Source organism: Triturus cristatus, chromosome 3_2, assembly GCF_964204655.1.
Source record: "Triturus cristatus chromosome 3_2, aTriCri1.1, whole genome shotgun sequence".
In the NCBI taxonomy this organism is placed as follows: Eukaryota; Metazoa; Chordata; class Amphibia; order Caudata; family Salamandridae; genus Triturus; species Triturus cristatus.
The window spans coordinates 1,166,892,208-1,166,911,679 of record NC_140584.1 but is presented as its reverse complement, the minus strand read 5'-3'; the positions used below and the strand labels follow the sequence as shown (position 1 = coordinate 1,166,911,679).

Genomic DNA, 19,472 nt, shown 5'->3' with positions numbered 1-19,472 from the left:
TTGCTGGTTTTCGAAAGACATAAATAAAAGGCATTGTCATTTACAATGCCAATAGCTCAAACACTCGCAAATGCGAGACCTATTGCATTGCAAATGCTTGTTTTACATGGGACATTCCGGACCGGACCCGACTGGTAATTGATTGAAACCAGCGGTTGGGGGAGTATACTAGAAGAATACCTTTCGGTCTCTTAAAGTTTGTTTGTCCTACAACGGTCAGGTCCTTTTGTTGATGGAACTAATGAGGTGCAACCAATGCCCACAGAGTGTTACCAAGTGTAAATGTGATGAAATAATTAAGTAATACTATTACAAAAAGTGCTGGCTTATGCCGCATCATTTGCCCATCTTGCTGTATAATTTACTCAAATCTGCCGCATAATTTGGCCCTCTTCTGCTGCAGAATTCCAGTGGCCCTGCATATACATTTTAAGTAAAAGTGATAAGACTCATTATCCCTTAGACACTACTCAGTTTAATGTACTGATAAAAATCAGCATTACATCCTCCTGGTAATTTACCAATCCCATGATATGCTCCCAAAGGGAGCATATCATGTGCTCAGAATCCTGATTAAATACATACAACTAATGTGGCAGAACACAGCATGCAATATACGTCACTAAATCATGAAAGGATGAGGATCTGCAAAGCTGCACTGAAAACGCTGTTTTCATCACACCTAGAATTGATGTGGGGACTTTATGTCTCTGCCACGCTTGCAGTTGGTTATGCAGTCTTTTTTTCTTTTATTTATGTCCCTCTCTCCATCCCAGAGAGGATGTTGGAAGATGTTTCTGGGGCTCGAGAGGGCGAGTCTTGCTATCTGCTCCTTCACGCTGATTCCCTCGTCTCTGCTCTCTCCTGCAATCCTTTTCTCCTTGGATAGCTGCCCATTGCCACATGTGAGAGTCTGGCCGATTCCTATTGTGCTACCTCCACCGTCCATTCTCTGAATGACCCCCGCTACTCTGCCGAGTCATCCTTCTCCATCTCTGAGCGCCCATGGGTCAGCTGACATGCAGTCTGGGTCCTTTCATGTCTATATATATATAGAGAGAAGGATTCCCCTAATTACTTATAGGCCCAAGAGGAGGGGAGAGAGTAAATACATAGAAAAAAACTATTATCTGACCTTTCCAATTTTTCAATAGTAATCACTTAAATATAGACATTCCCCAGAACAGTATTACATTGCAGAAGCAACTTTTTTTTCTCATCTTTTTATTGTTATAGTTTTTTACAAAAACATTCATATGATATTTTTTACGTATGAATTATGCATAATTTTTAGATATTTTTATAAAAATATTTCCACATGGAGTTGAGTTCAAACAATCAATAAAAATGAGAAACAAGAGAATTTACTCAGCTCCTTAGTTTAGGAAAACAGTTTAAAGAAAATCATTTTTTGACAGAAACACATTTGAAATACCCCCAATGGAAAAGCACCATCACACTATCATTCTCACCTGTCATACTACTCATACATGCCATCAATCACACCACATAAGAAAATAGCTGAAAACCACATCTGATTTGAGATCCTGCTTAAATTTTAGTCCATAAATTTAAGAGTCTTAAATGAGCAAAAAATATCTTATTCAATATGTTGGCAGATGATTCTTCTATGGATCTCCCAGATGTGTGATCACTGGTCTACGCACGTTTCGGAGACTAAATACAAATTTCGTGTCTCCTTCTTCAGGACCAACAGTTAAGGAATTTCTTTATCATTTTCTTTTTCGACCTGGCGAGACTTGGATGGCGTTATCTCTTTGAAAACTATTAGAATGAAATCTCTTGCTCTGAAATCCCTATAAATAGGAACCTTTATAGGAGAAAACAAGAAGCCTTTACTCATACTCCCTGTGGAATTATGTGTCTAAACCACCTAGATGGAATTATGACACTTTCATAGAAAGTGAGGCTACTTCCTTTCAAAGAAAGAAAAAACTGGATGTTCAATTGGTTATGACACATTGTTCCCTCTATAGACTAACTCAATAGAGGAATCAGATTCAAAGAATATTTGTATTGGATGACACGAGCCTGGAACACGGATCAGACTATCTTGAACGAGACAGCATCCTTCCATAGAACCCCCGTTCATTGCCGCACAGATGATAAAGAAATTCCTTAACTGTTGGTCGTGAAGAAGGAGACCAGACAATTTCACAGACCTCTTTGGTTGCTAGACCCTGATGAACACAAGTCACAAGTCACCCAACAGACAAGTTGGCCCTGACTACCTTGTGTTCTGGTGCCAGATTTGGAAAGAGCCTTGCCTTCACTTGCTGCCCCCTGGGAAACACACAATGTCCATGCTCTGGCCGCAACGCTTCGATGCCCTCATGTAGCATCGAACCCCATGTCAAATAAGAGTGCCAACTCCAACTAAATAAACCTACACCTTGACCATGGGTGGAGTCTAGCTCTCCCCAAAGTTCTGCTGTTGTAACCCACGGTTACGCCTCCTGTCAGTTCAATTTAGTAATTCATGGCACTGACCACCACAAGGGCCTGCTACAGGGCTGTGTAAATGCGGCCCAGGGTGACCTTAAACAATCGGCTTGGTGTGGATGGGGGCTAACATTACCTGGCTGAAGTGCAATCCCTTTGACAATCACTCCTGACCAGATGTGCCAATGCAGGTAGAAGCAAGGGTTAAACAGCCCGCCTTACTGCCTGTCCCAGTTATCTGAGTAAATTTGTGAAAGATGCACGTTTGAGCTGGCAGCTGATACTGTTACTTACGCCTGCAAATGCTCTGCTCAGAGCAGCCCGCTAGACAATGGCTTCCATTGAAAGGCGGTGCCAACAGACCTCCAAGCACTTAAGGCGGTACCTCTGAGTAAGGCTCTAATCTAAAAGATGCCCTTTGCATCGGATGCCCCTAGGTGGCTAGGCAGAGACTTTGGCTTATCCCAGAGGCAGTGTGAATTTAATGTGCCAAACGCACTCCCACAGTGGCACACTACAGAAGAGACTCTATACCGGTTTATTTTAATTACATTTCGTATCGTCCCTACAAGAGAGACTTGGTACCATCTGCCCCTATTACCCTGTGCCACCAAAACTCATCATGACATCACAGGGATTACATAACTCCCTAGGTCAATCGGGCCACCGTCCTATAGCTCAGGAGTGTAAAGTCTTTTTAACGTAGCCAACCGACGGTTTGTATGCAAGTGACTGCCCCCCTTATGGTACGACCAAACCAACGGTGAAGCAATGGGAGCACGTGGCCTTAAGCAACGGGTGTCTTTGTGTACTGGAAACATTAATTAACCACGCAAAGAGCCATGGACATCCCCTTAAATGCGAGTCACCAGATTGTCAAAGAAATATTGATGGATTCAAGACATAGGCGCCATCCACACTACTGAATTAAAATTGGCGAGAATAGTTCTTTGAAAGAAAAGCATTGAATGAATCGCTCATCAGGTCTACCTTGCTGAGAAGGATGGAGCAATGTCCAATACTGGTATTAGTGAATGAAGACATTATTCATTCATGTGCAGCCAAAGTGAGAAACACTGCCCCCAAGTGGCCTTCCCACTTTATGGCACCCTGGCCGTACAAATTGGTTTAACGCACCAATGATCAACACGAAAATGATATACTGTTTTGCCCCACTTAGGGCACCCTGTCCGGTCGCTGCCAAGGCAGACGCCCGCAACGCAAATTGAAATCAAGTCTGTCATGTCATAGTCACTACCTCTGGCATATTCTCATAAATCGCCAATATGACTGACACCGCACTCTCATCCCATGCTTAGTGTGATCTTGGCCCACTTCAGTGTGAGCAGCGCCCCGCGATGCATACTTGGCTTCATGGTCGCTAATGCACACGTAAACTACCCTAGTTGTTCCTTGCCGCTGGGTCATCCTACCCTATGGAGCCCCTCAGAAAGACATGGGATCATTATATCACCCTCAACACTTAAGCTTAAATCTTTGCTTAGCATGGTGTTGAAGGCGGTGTGTACAGCTTCCACCTGGTCCCGAACACAGCGTGAAGAGATCCAGCTGGACCTGGCCAATATAAAAGACACCAACAGAGCTGGGGGAGCCCTGAGCAAGCTTCAAGGATTGTTAAAGAGTTACAACTAATCTGCAGGGCTACCCAGCTTGCTCAGGCAATGTGCCGAGTATTGCCTGGTATTTAGCCGCTATGTCATTGCCTCCCTATATTTACTACAAAAGGAGCACTACACCTACAACAAGCCCTTCTGTTGGCTTGGTCAATGTTTCTTAGTTGCATAAGGTAAATAAGCCACAATTATAGCTTTCTTGCATAGCCAACCGAGAGCTAGCCGCCCCCGTCCATGGCTGCCAAGGTTTCAACTGCTATGTGTGACATTTCCATCATTTCGGTGCACTATGAGTGACATTTAAAGACTATGAATGACACTTTCTTGCTAGCAATCAAACAATGAAGATGAGGGAGACATACCGATATCAGTAATTACGCCCATTTGACCAACAAGAAACTCTAAGAACGCCAAGGTTTAAGGCTGCTTTTGTGAGACATTCCCGAGCTCGGAGTGTGCATGTGTGTGACATTAACATATATGCAATACTTTGGGAGGCAAAGTGCCTGATATGGTATGAGACTGACGTAGCTCAGATGGAGCAGAGTATCACAAATATACACAGTCAGTCTGAACAACCTGGCACCGTAAGTACAGGAGATGGGCGCATGCAAACTACAAGCCTTGCGTGATGTACACACCTTGCTCTGAGGGAGAAACCAACTCGTGCCGGCTTCGCCTTATACTGAGCACGTCACTCACTGACTCATGGTGCTCATCATCGAGCTGCACCCCAAAGGCCCCCCAAGCAACAGCTGCACCTAGAGAGAGCACTGCCCTCCCCTACCCGGGGACGGGAGGCCCGAATCTGCCCCTCCCGAGCGCAGGACACCAACCAGGCGAACAGCCCCAATATGGCTTTGGTGTAGTAGTATACTGAAAATGCAACAATTCTGGACAGGTGGAACTGTGGCAGGTGCCGACCCAGAAAGCGGTGGCCATTCTGAAACCGGAATGGCAGTGCTCAATCCTTGCGTTGGAGACAGGACAGACTCGTGTTGGCATCCACCCCACACTGGGCTTCTAAAATTGCCTTTTTTCCTCGTTCCAAGGAAATTGAGTATTAATGCCCCTACACAAGTCAGTCTGCTCTGCTCGTACCTTTGCGACCCATGGTGCTCGACAGCAATACCAGTGGTAACCCCGCTCTCCGCTTCAACCCGGGGGAATAAATTGTGATAAATTATTATTTCTGCTGTCTACTAAGATATTGCATATCCCAGGAGGGCTGCTAGGTCACCCGGAGGCTTTGTTACCCGCGACGGGTTTTATCTAATCAGAGCATTCCGGTGATTAGATGCATCATTTTTGTTCCCTTGGCCAAACTGTGCTCTGGCACACAGCATCAATTTGCCGCACAGCCCAAGGCTGGCTAATCCAGGTTCATGTGACCGGGACTCAGGGTGATGTCCCAGTGATAAAGTTGTGAAACAGAATAGGGTTCGAGGCCCAAGTTTCATCCCCCACGCCATCACCGGTCTCAAACTGCTGCTGGTGATAGGGTTACTGCTAGTGCCTCACTGCTGGACATCAATGACTGGGAAAGCATGTGTCATTAGTCCTCGCGCTACGAATGATGCATTCTCATCACAATTGGTGCCTGTGTCTCAACCCAGCAACCCAGGACACCCCTGTTTAAATTTTTCTCCTGTATCTAAAACACTAGAGCGAAACGAGAGCGGCAGTCTCAACATATAGGGGCAACCCTAAAATGTGCAGCTGGCTCTCTCTACCAACCCACCCCAACACACTCCTGGGAAGGGGAGGCTTCACGTCTCGGAGTGAACAAGGATGACGGATCCATCACGACTCACATGCGCTCCAGTTGTGTCAGGAACCTGTCTCACTGCCACCTGCACGATGTCACAAATGCTGCCCCTTCACACACTTACTGTCCGGCCAAGTGACTCAAACAGCAAGTCCCGCTTCATGCTGACAGTCGGTATGGCTATAACAGACATGGAACCACACACCGGCTCCCTGTTCAGTGCCGACAGGAAAGGGAGAAACAAGCAATGCACCGCCCAGGCACGCAGGCCGGACCCCGCAGTTGAAAAGGATGTTGCCGACCATGCAGCATGCTCCAGCGCCCGGATCCGCCGAAAACACATGGGTAAAGGGATCAAGGCGGGGCCTCCAGACACACTGGGCCTGTTCCTTATGCTGCGCCGGCAGCCTCGAGGGGGGGCGGACAAGGGAGGCTCGCGACCTCGCGAACACTCGGGCATGCGCCTGGGCCTGGAGAGAAGCATTTCTTTGCAGTGGAGCATCGCCTGCGATTAGTCGGCTACCTACACCGAGCCGCGACTGCCGCGCAAAGGCTCCTTAAAGCAAGAAACCATGCAACCTGCCCAGGATCACAGGATCCGCGTCGTGGCCCGGACAGCGCAACCTGTGGGCATGGTGGGGTGAAGGGACACACTCTGCCCGCCAAAAGGGCTGTGGCAAAAACTTGAACAAAATGTTTCCACACAGTTTCAACCGAGGAGGTGAGCATGCAAGTCAGACGGGGCAACCTCTGCCCCCAGCAGCTCTATGGTGAGAGAAACCAACTGTGCCTGGTATCCCCAGACAGTCTCCCCCCAAGTACCTCACCAGGCCGGTTCCGGGTAGTGTACAGCCAAAATGTGTGCAATAAGAGAGCCTATGGCACGGATGGAATGGGGGATGCGGTAACCAGTTTGCTCCGTACAGGAAAATGCATCTATCAGAAAACCGCATGCTAGCAGGTGTGCTCAATACTGTTGGGGGGATGGGTGATGCCTTTTAAATAAGTATACAATACGGCCTTCCTCCTACCCCACGCGCATCCCCGCTTCCAACTTCCGAGAGGCGACCAGTACTCCCCGCAACCATGGGACAAGGCTGGGCGGCGGACCCCTCCCCACCAATGCACCCTACATCTGCCCACAGGGCCAACAATAGAGGCGGATACGCCAGCGCCCAAGGTTGCCCGCCGCTCCACCGCAAGTTCTCCGGTCCACCCTGGACAAGGGAGAAACACCCGCTGAGGCACCCTCTCCCCCACACGGCATAACCCGCCCGGGCCATCAACAGTGGAAACCAAGCCAGCTCGGCTGCACTGGCGCAGGGCCTGGCCACTGGCAGTTCTGGCGATGGGGTCGAGCGACAGGAGCGGAGTTGTAGGCTGCCGGGGCCCCAGGACCGCATGGTACCTCACGGTGGCAGCACCCCTGCCGCCCCGACGTCGCAGCCCGGACCCAAGCGGTGGCGGCAGAGTTTGAGGAATCACATTTGTGTTAAACGTCATGTTTTGCATTTTTGTATGGCGCGAACTTGACCCAAAGGGCATTAGAAGGCTTTACAGAAGAAGCAGATTACTTTACATTTTTACAGGCAGAAAATCACAGTGCGTAACCAAGGCCGGTACTCGAACCTAATCTCCCAACCCCAGATTTGGGAGGCAGAGCATGGGCACTTAGGCCACCTGGCAGAGATTCTGAGACGACCGCCACATGCCGCTGTTGCCCGACGCACCACAATACCCCCGACTCACCCGTTGACAGCTGGCTAAAAACTCCTGGCATTGCAGTGGGATGCCGGGCCCTCAGCAACAATGCCCGCACCTGCCTGGGCCACCCACCCGTGCGCGCGCCCCCTCCGCAACCTGTACTGGGGAGGAAAGGGGGGAGCCTAGGCGAAGCCAGGCGGCCTGTGCGGCCGTGTACCCCCGGTGAGGCCTCCGGAGACGGAGAGACGTGATAGAGATCAGGGTGTGTATAATATTCCCACTACCACGGATAGAGTAATCTTACAGTTACACGCACATATATTCATCATACACTAGGGCCCATTTCACTAACATACGCTCAAATACTCTACCAGCAGCAATAAACCTGTGGAAAGAAAACTCCTAATCACCCTGCATCTATATCGAGGTCGATAAGACCTAGTTATTGAGACTGTCCATAAACATAATCTATACAACCTATACGAATAATCAAAATATAATACACAATAATTGACAAGAAATAATATCCAACACCATGTTCAAGTTATATTGCTTTATCCAAAATTAGTCAAATGAAAATCAAGCAGCATAAATCATTTTTCTCATAGTTACCTATTCTAGCTAAATGTCAGAACGGGTCAGGACAAGTCTCTCGGTAAAGTCTCTCAAGACGAAGTCCCTTCAGCATCAATCCTCAGCAACGTAGATTCAGTACGCGGCAAAGGCAAATGGCAAGTGGCAAGACCCTCTCTAGGCTAACAATTCTTATACTGAATCGAACAAAAGAAAGATACAAAGAAAAGTTGTAATGTCCGCTGGACCGCTGAGCAGAGCGAGAAGGAAAGGATGTAACATTGCTACATTCGAAAATCTCCGCTCAGGAAAAATCACAAAATAAAGACTACGGAACAGGAACCAAGAATCGCAAATGTATCTGTTAGTTCTACTTCTCCTCGGCAATGAGACCAATGCTCAGAGTCTTTCTCTAAGGCTCCTTTGTTTTCCCAAGGCTGCCAAGGACGTTCCATTTCACTCGAAGATTACCCCGGCTGCTGATGTCCTCATGGAAAATTTCACAAGGCAAGCAAGGACTGTGGTCAGCTGACTTCAGGACCATATTCAGCAGGGCTCTCTTCCATCACAGTTTTCTATTCTCAACTCGAGGCCAGGCTTACAAAATCGGCCATCTTTAACTAGGCCACCATAGGCCACAATAGACCATCTTAATTAAAAGAAACAAAAACAACGTTACCACAGCATAGTGATTAAACAGTGTTAACCCCACTAATACCCTTATGTGTATGCATCTATCTAGCACTTGCAACATAGAAAAGCATTAATTCGGAAAGCGTTTTGTGCTCAAAAATAAACAGCACATAGCAACGTTTAAACATGAAAACACGCACGTTATTTGATAAACAGCACATTTATGCGCACCCACGTGTAACTCTCTCTTATTAGGACAAACGGATTGATTAATATAAACACACTTTGCACAAGACAAATAATTAATTGCTAGTAATTAATAAAATTAATATGACAAATAGACATGCCAGAGCTTCAAAACCCAGCGAATTTTCAAACAGAAAACTCTGCTCCAGCAATTCCCCCTTTGGTGATTTTATCACCAAATAAACCCCCAAAAAAATTAGTGAAAATTTAGTCCCATTTTAGGAGAAATCGGAAATGTCTTTTTCCCCTTACACAACATTACACACCAGTCACTCTTTCATCATCCCTTTTTGTCTCTAAGTAAACACTCTCCCTTAATTCTTCTAATTCAATTTCTTGAGGTTCTCTTTTCAACCTCTTGTTTTTCTTTTCTTTATTCAATTTCTTCCTCCCTCCCCTGTTTTTACAACACACACACACCAATCTTATTATCAATAAAGCAACAATTATACAAGTTAAAGGAAACAATATTCTACCTATAATAGTACTACCTATTTTTGCAATAAAATCCTTAACAGCTATCATTTTATTAGCTATTTAAGTCCATAAATTCTCAGCTTCAAGTGGTACTAATTCTTCATGCAAATCAGTAATATTTTTGATATAGACCTTCAGGTCTTTGCTTTCGTCTGGAATGTAAGTGCAACAATGTTGAACTTTTAGCATTCCACAGACTCCACCCTCCTTGGCCAATAGAATATCAAGGGCAAGTCGATTTTGCATAGACATGGCACGTACGGCACTTAATTCCGTATTCACCAAAAGAAACCCTCCAGCGGTATTTGTTGATAAGCGATCAACCACTGTGGACAGTTTCCGAATTCCATAAGCATTCAAAGAAATTCCCACTGCTGGAATCAAAACTCCAAAAATGTCACCCACTATTTCAGACCAAGTTTCTCTCTTAAAACGCATTAGTAAATTAATATGTTCTACATCTGTTATTTTATCTATATGAAAAATCTTTGGAAAAACCAGGCCCACATAACACGTGCCATACCAATGGTCAGGCAACTTGTAATAAGCCTTGTTCCCACAAACATAATATACTCCTGGAAAAATTGTATCTTCTCCACCTCTGAAACCCCAACCTGTTGCAATGAAGTATGTATCATGGCACTCACTAGTCCCAACAAAATATGTATCATATTGGGATTTCCTTCTTGTAATACAAAGTTTACCCTTCTGTGGTGCATCTAAAGCTAAAGTTGGACTAGCCCCATTCTTCAACTCTTTTCCCATCTCAATGTCCCAAATTGTCTCACTCACTTTATATTTTCCTGCTTTCTCCTGCATGTTCAATCTCCTTTCCTCTACCATATCCAGGAAAGCTTTCTCCTCTCCTTTCAAACTGCAAGTTAAATTATTCTTAAAAATGTAATCTAATGTTAGTCCTTTTTCTTCAATAAAAATTTCACCAAAAGTGTTAGCTTCTTTAGCTGGATTCAGGTCTTTGTTCATTGGCAAGTGCCCAAAAATACTATCTCTGTTAGACATCTTATAATCTACTTTCCCTAACAAATAAAAAACACTACTTAAAATACTACAAGAAATACCATATGTAGCTGGTAAATGATGATAAGTAACACCCTCTGAAACGGATGCAGGTAATTGCATACAGACGTAGCAATCCCTTACTTCCATTGTTTTCACATATTCATATAACAATTTTGAAAAAACATTACTAGAAAAATTATTAATTGACCTATCTTTGTGTATGTAAGTATTACTAATTCAAATTGGAACTACTTTTTGCGAATTCTTCTCTACATTTGTCACATTCTCTGTATGCATTTCAAACTCTACTTTAAAAGTAACTAATAAAACTAAAACACCCCATAGAAGCATGAATAATCCAGTACAGCAGCAGCACATTCTACACCACCTTTTAAAGAAGGCACATCTATTTCTATTATCCTCTATGTTAGCCATTTTACTACTTTAGTTTAGCCTCTACTACTCCACTACTGTTGGAACTCTTCAATTTTTCAGCAATTCTTCAGCTTTTCAGTTTTTCCAAATGATCCTTTCGTTCACTTAATCCAAGTGAATCCTTCCTTTATTCAGTTTGGATACTTGTCATTCTTCACTTCAATTTCTTCAACATCAAATTGTATTAGATCTCCAACATCAAAATCCTCAGTACTCGACTCTTCTCCAATGTCAGTCAAGAGTACTTTCAGAATTTCACTAGTATCTTCCTCAACCACTTCTCTCAAGATCTCTTCCGGATTATCTCGAGTCACTGTTTCTTCTTTTCCTCCTTCAGACAGTCCCACATAAGACCATTCCGGTGATCTGTACTTTTGGTTGGGTCTTCTTACTCTTTTTATTTCCACTGGTTCTTTTGATTCCTTTGATTCTTCTCCTTCAGCTTTTGAACTTTGACTTGAAACTTCATTCACTTGTTCAGCTTTTGATGTACTTGCTCTTATTATTTTGTATCTCAGCCTCTTAACTCTGTTGTTAGGCCAACGATCTCCTCTTATCAGCTTTTTCGGTTTTATTTCTTTATTACTTCTTTCTCCAATCCAAGTTCTCTTTCTCAGAACTCGACCTTCGGTTTGTTCATTCTCATCATCCAATTCTGTTTCAAGTGCCTCTTGTTTCCGTTTTCTAGCAGCTTTCTTCTTTTCCACAGATTCTTTCACCACTTTTTGAGATTTCCCTACTTTTGTCCCTCCTCGAGTCTCCGACACGCAATCTTCTTGCTGTCTACTTGTCCCTTCACCTAGCTCATCAAGAATGTTCCCTACACCTCCTCGGGGGTCTTCCGCAATCTGTCCCTCTCTATCTTCTTCTGACCCTACTTCTTCAAGTATAATCTCAAGTGGTTCTTCGATCTCCTCCTCTTCTGATTCAGGAGTAGTCTCTGTGAAATTTCTCTTTTCTTTTCTTTTTCCTTCACTGCTTTTTGAAACTTCAGGCTCTCTTACAGAATCTGATCTCTTCTCTGATACTCGCAGTGGTTCATTCGAAGATTTTCCTACTTTTTTCCCCACTGATTCTGTATCTTCATCATCACTGGAATCTGACTCTTCAAAATACTCTTTACCAGTCCCTTCTTTTGGGTTTGGAACTCTCAGAGTATGACTTGCATGTACCCAGTGTCTCACTCCAGCACACTTTACTGCAGTCGTCGTAGTCAGAATAACTTGTCTTGGCCTTCCCCACCTTGGAACCAAGCAATTTCTTCTTCTGTGAACTTTAATCCTCACCCAGTCTCCTGGACTCAGATCATGGGCTTGCTTCTTCTCAAGTGTGGTAGCTTCTTCTCCAACCTGGTGAAACACAGAATGAACTGCGTCAGCCAGGCCTTTACAGTAATCCAAAATCATGTCATCAGTTATTGTCACCAATTTATTGACAGGCACGAATGCATGGCGCATTGCACGTCCCATGATTATCTCGTGCGGACTCAAACCAGTAGTTCTATCTGGAGTAGATCTAATAGTCATCAGCACTAGAGGTAAAACATCTGGCCATTTCATGCCAGTGGCTAAGCACATCTTTCCAATCCTGTTCTTTATTGTGCCATTAATCTGCTCAACCACACCAGAAGCCTCTGGTCGGTATGCACAATGTAGCTTCTGCTGTATTTTTAATGCTTCACAAATCAAACCCATTAGTTCATTTTGAAAGTGTCCACCTCTATCAGACTCAACTGTTACTGGAAACCCGTACCTAGGAATCAACTCTCTTAACAGTAACTTTGCCACTGTTATTCCATCATTTCTTCTAGTCGGGTAAGCTTCCACCCACCTTGAAAATAAACAGACTACCACTAGAACATACCTCAGTCTGTTTACTTGGGGCATCTCAATGAAATCAATCTGCATTCTTGTAAAAGGACCTCCTTCTCTGCCTATTGTTCCCAGACTCACCACTGTCTTTTTCCCAGTGTTAAATTGCTGACAAACCAAACACCTCTGACAGATGCTTTCTGCAATTGTCCTGAACTTTGCATTGTACCAGGTCTGTTTAAATGACCTTACCATCGCATCCCTCCCCAAATGTCCCTGGCCATGATACATTCTTGCCATTGACGACAAAATGGAGTTAGGCATTACTGGTCTGCCATCTCTGTAGACCCAAACATGGTCTGTTTCTCTTGGAGCACATCCTGCCTTAATCCAATCTTTTTTCTCTTCCTCTCCTGCCTCATCTTGCAACTGTTTCACTTCATCCCAGGTTTCTAAGACATTAGTAAACATCACAGAGAGAAAAGACATTTCCCCCTCTCGGTCCCGATTTATGGACTGATTTGTCTTAGCACAGTATTGCGCAACATCATTGGCGTAACGGTTTCCAACCGTGATAAAATCTTCTCCTGGTCCATGGGCAGCACATTTTACAACTGCTAACTCCTTAGGCAGCTGTATCGCCTCAAGCAATTTACCAATCATTTCAGCATTCTTTATTGGAGTTCCACTCGATGTCAAGAAACCTCTTTGTAGCCAAAGCTGGCCAAAGTCATGCACAACTCCAAATCCATACTGACTATCAGTCAACACAGTCGTCCTCAAATCTTTCCCAATTTCACAAGCTTTTGTCAATGCTATCAATTCAGCAACTTGTGCAGACTTCACTCCTTTCAATGGTGATGCTTCCATGACCTCTGAAACTTTGCACACCGCATATGCTGCACATAGCACACCATCATCATTTCTCAGGCATGAACCATCCACAAACAACACATGATCACTCTCATGCAAGGGTAGATCCCTTATGTCCGGTCTCGGTTTTGTACAGTACTCAAGCACATCCAAACAATCATGATCATCTTCCATCTTTACACCCACGTTTTCAATATCCGGCAAGAGTGTCGCTGGATTCACATTTACACATCTCTCAAGAGTCACATTTGATGCTCCCAGAATCACTTTTTCATATTTAGTCAACCGACTATGTGACATGTACTGCGTTCTGCTTCTTGTCAAAAGAACTGCCACATTGTGAGGCACGAATACCCTTACAGGATATCCCATTATGATTCCCTCACTTTGTTCCAGACTCCTGCATGTTGCAGCCACAGATTTCAGATAACCTGGTAAACCCACAGCTACAGGGTCAAGTGTCGATGAGAAGTACGCAATAGGCCTTCTCAGTAATCCATGTTTCTGAATTAACACTGAAAGTGCACATCCATTTCTCTCACTGCAGTACAGCTCAAACTCCTTTTCGTAGTCAGGCATACCCAAAGCTGGAGCCTCACACATTTTACTTTTGAGCTCTTCAAATGCTGCCATTTGTTCTGCATCTAGATCCAATGGATCTGTCATCTCACTTTTTGTCAGTTTAATCAGTGGCTTTGCTATCAAGGAAAAATTAATTATCCACTGATGACAATAACCCACCATACCCAGGAACATCCTCACTTCTCTCTGAGTTTTTGGGGCTTTCATTTCTCTGATTATTCTGATCCTGTCATCCGTCACTTTTCTCAGACCCTTTTCAATATTGTGTCCAAGATAATGCACCTCTTTCTTGCAAAATTGCAATTTGGCTGGAGATACCTTTAACCCTCCATCTGCCAGATGATTCAGTAAAGCTATGGTATCTACTTCACAAGCTTCACGTGTCTTTGATGCCACAAGTAGGTCATCAATGTATTGCACTAGTACTGAGCTCTCAGGCATGATCAAACTCTCCAACGATTTCTTCAATAACTGATTGAATATCGAAGGACTCTCCGTATACCCCTGTGGGATTCGACACCATGCTAAGATACGCTGGCCAAACCTAAATGCAAAAATTGGCTGGCTATCATGATGTAATGGAATTGAAAAGAACGCATGACACAAATCAATTACTGTATACCACTCGGCATCATGTGGAATTTGATACAGGATCACTGATGGATTTGGCACGATAGGACAACATGCCACCACAATTTGATTAACTTTTCTCAAATCCTGTACGATTCTAAATTTCCCATTAGGCTTTTTCAGTCCCATTATCGGTGAATTACACGGACTACTCAGTAGTTCTCTCAGGACTCCTTGCTGAATCATTTTCTCAATTATAGGAGTTATCCCTTCAATTATTTCTGGTGTCATTTTGTATTGAGGAATGTTAGGATATGTAATCCCCTCTTTTACTGCAATTTTCACTGGATCTACATTATTCATCAATCCCACATCCTCTCCAGTAAAATCCCAAACTGTCCTTTTCACTGTGTCTCTCAGCTCTCGAGGCAAATCCTCCGGATTAAACACAGCAAATGCACCAATTAACTCACTCTCTCTATTTTCTAGAGTCACTCGGTACAAAACATCCTCATCTGGTGTCTCAAAGGCTATTCCATCCGGTGTACAAAAAATTGTGCAGTTCATCTTGCACAACAAGTCCCTACCTAACAGGTTCACTGGACTCGTGTCACAGACAATGAATCTGTGCATGTCTAAAAATTTCCCTATCTGTACTCTTACAGGTTCAGTAAGACGTGTTCTGATTTGCGTATTGGCTACACCAACTACTTGGATTGCTTCATCCGAGAGAGGAAGATTTCTAACATCTGTTGACCTGACAGTTGATCTTGTCGCACCTGTGTCTACCAAAAAAGTAACACTCTCCTCATTTATTTTTCCATCCACAAATGGTCCTGCCTGGTCTATTTCTAGAGTTGCACCAAGTATGCACTCTTCTTCCTCTCCTCGGCACCGTCAATAATCACCCTCAGATTCACTCCCTTCACTCTTTAACAAGTACTGTTGTACCTTGTTTGAACGTCTCGGTTTGTTTACCTGTTCATCATTGTAGAATCCTGAATCCTGATTATACTTTTGTAACCCTTTATTCTGCGGCAAGGGCGGTTTTGGCTCTTGACTCTGCTGTCTCACAACTTTCTGTTGTTGCTGCTGTTGATTATTTCCTTCATTCTGCACCTGTTGATTTAAGGATTTATTCTCATTACTCACTAATGGTGGATTAGGACACTCCGATCTCCAATGCCCCAATTGGCCACAGTTGTGACAAGGAAACTTTTTCTTCGCTTCCTCAAGACTTCCTTTTCCTTTCCCTACATATCTAGGTCTATTCCCTGCATTGTTTCCTGGATTATTTGCCTGTTCCACTAACTGTGCTTCTTGTCTTTCTGCAACTTTCACTTGTGCCCACATTGCTTTCTCTTTCAGCTTTCTTTGTTTTGCTTCAATTTCATCACTGAAGTATTTCGCATGTCTCAAAATCTCATCTATTTTCTTACTCTGCCAATCCACTGTATGTTCACGAATTCTCTCACCAATTTCAGGTCTAAGGCCATATACAAATCTGTATACAAAATGACTCAAATCTTTGTCACCCAGGTGTTCATCTCCACTGAATTGTTTAAATGCCAGTATCAGCCTCTCGTAAAAAGCATGAACTGATTCTTTCGCTTCCTGTTGTGTTCGATCTATCTTTACCCAGTCTGTCTCTTTTGCAGGAACTTTACTCTTCAGGTATACCATCACCTGATCATACTTTCTCATTACCTCTGGATCTGGTGCCCCTGTTCTTGGGTCTCTTGGATATTCCTCAGTAGGCCAATTCACAACTATTTTACACTCAGTCCACAAGTCTGCTGGAACAATTATATCAAACAGACTATTCAGGTCAACCCACAGCACTTTTGACAATTTCACAAACCTATCTACCTGCCTATACCACTCGACGGGCTTTTCTCTCAATCGAGGGAAATCATTCGTGAATGATAAAATATCCTGTCTGGTCCATGGAACATGTACATATCCTCCTCCAGGTATTTCTCTCATAGGATAATTATCCACTGGTTTCTCCTTTTCTCTCACTGGAAATGCTGAATAAGTTGTTCTATCTTCAGCCTCATCTCTTTTCTTATACCACCTATCCTTCCACTTTTCTACATCACCCCATCTTCGCAATAATGCTACCATTTCCTTAATCTGTCCTGTTCTACCAGTAGCATTCAAATTCTCAATATCCTTCTCTGTAAAATCCATCCTGTAGGTTTTTTGTAAAGCTTTCACTTTATCAATGTCAACTCCCTGTTCATTCGCTATTGCTCTTAGCCTGTCATGTGTATTTCTTGCTCTCCAGGTAATGTTTTTACACATGAACATTAATTCACCATCATGATGACTCTTCAGAATTTCTGTTGGAACTGTTCCTGTAACAAGCTCTTCTAGTTCTACACGTAACCTAGCCACATCAATTACTTGTGAATCTTTATCCTTTTTCTGTAGAACTTTCATCCAATCATTCAAATCTTCCACTGTTATTTCAGCAGTTTTTCTCACTGGAACCACTCTCTTCTGCGGTTCTAAAATTGGCATCCCTGAACAACTAGCTTCACTAGCATCTAATATTTCACTACATGTGTCATGTCTTAATTGTCTCAGGTCACTTCTTTCTGCTCTTTTGCCTGAATCTCCTGAAGGACCAACTGAATTTGTCAAATTATTCCCAACATATGGAATCACCAGTCCATTCTCACCTGTCCTCTGTTTGTCAAACACAGGCATAACCGGACCTATAGTTACAGGCACCGTAACAGCTTCTAGATTCTTCGTTAACTCCCTAATCTTCTCTGTCAACTCTGTTGTAGTTCTGGCTAATTGTCTGGCATTCTCATCAAGGTAATGATCACTTCTTACCTCAGGTGTCTCATTTTCTGTCTCACTAACACAAACTGTATCTCTTATCGGAGAAACAACTGGTGTACTTTTATCCGGTTCTGGTCTATATGGAGGTGGTCTCTTGTAAATCATGTCATTCAAGACCTCATCCTCATACTCATTAACTCCATATTTTCTCATTTCAGACTCAGGAACCCTTTCTGCTCCTCCTTCAACTGTTCTCATCGGATATAATCCCTCTGACATACTAACATCTCGCCACCTTTTCATTCGATCATGATGAGTCTCACGATCATGTCTCCTCCCAAACATGTATCTGTAGTACCCTCCAGATCTCTGTTTTTCTCTCTCATGTACTTCCTCTTCCCATTCCACTAAAGCCTCGAACTGTGTAGGTCTCGGTTTCGGGTCTAGACATAACATCTTTTCCCGTAAATTTCTCAACACGGCCAGATTAAATGAACCATGTTCTGGAAATGCTAGAACACCATCTTCTTTAGTATACCTAACCCAATTCTCCAACCATATACAGGTATGAAACCCATGTCTTGCAGCCATGAAGGATGCAGGTGTTTTCGGTGGAGGTAACAACTCACCCTCTCTCGTTTTAACATCTTTATCCTTGCTAAACCACTTTTTAATTTTACCAAAAAAGGTTTTCTTCTTTTTCTCTTCTTGGTAATACATTTTAGCGTTTACCAAAAAAAACTCTCTACTCTTTCCGTATTATAAATATACAATACGAATTTTCAACCAATAGCAGCGCGACTCACACTAACGCACCAATCCTGGAGCGTCTACGTCACTAAATAGCTCTTCCAATCCTTGCGCGGCTCACACTAACGCACTAATCCTAGCGCGAGCACTATTCTGATCTACTATCCAATCAGAGCGCGGTCTTTCTGACGTCAACAGTCGCTGCAGTCGCTTGTCTCCTGTCTCCTGTCACTCGTCTACCCCTCCTTTACAAAATCTTTTCAGTAGACTTCGTGTCAAAATTTCTACAAAATCTATTAGTTACAACATAAAAACATCTCCATTGTCTGCTTCGCTAACCACAGAATAGTAAAAGAGAATCTATTTCACAAGAAACCTCTCGTTGACACAGTAGCACTTCCTCTACTCTGCCCTTCTAACATACATTCATTAACTGTTTCCTCTAGGACTTGTCCAAAGAGTTTTACAATCAACTAAATGTACAAACATTCACGCACATTCATACAAGGAAATATAGCACATACACACAGAATCCTGCTTCCCGAGAACAGAAAATCTGCTCCACTACAGAATTATAACATACATCAACTAAACAGCTTTCCTCTGTTCAGTTTCTCAAACAAGCTCAGAGAATACCTATTACTTCTCCCGCGATAAGCTTTAACGGTAATCCTTACGGATCCCTGGGACTTAAGACCAGAGTTTCACAGATAACCTTCACTATCATACACACTCCTTATATACCAGAAATATCTAATAGTAACATACGACGATGTCACTGATTCCGAACCCAGACAATGTGACGCGCAACTTCAATTGTCCCACGTTATTCCTTACAATTCCGTCTTTCCCGAGAGCAGCATATACTTCCCTCTGCCCTACTACGGAACTGCTACCAGCTCCCAAGTTCCAGAAGCACTACATATAACTCAACATTACGACTCCAACATATAGTATTAGTACATATACCAACATTAATCAATAATCGATAAGCTAATGTACAAGCAATCTTATCAGATCAAGACAATCATCAATAACCATCCTACTCTGCTACCAGGAAATTGATAGAGATCAGGGTGTGTATAATATTCCCACTACCACGGATAGAGTAATCTTACAGTTACACGCACATATATT

The 19,472-nt window shown here is 43.4% G+C and overlaps 1 protein-coding gene across 8 annotated transcripts in view; it reads left to right on the top strand.

Moving 5' to 3' along the window:
• LOC146859358 (uncharacterized) overlaps positions 1–19,472 on the top strand; it is a 196,269-nt gene that overhangs the window by 29,706 nt on the left and 147,091 nt on the right. The window lies entirely within an intron of this gene.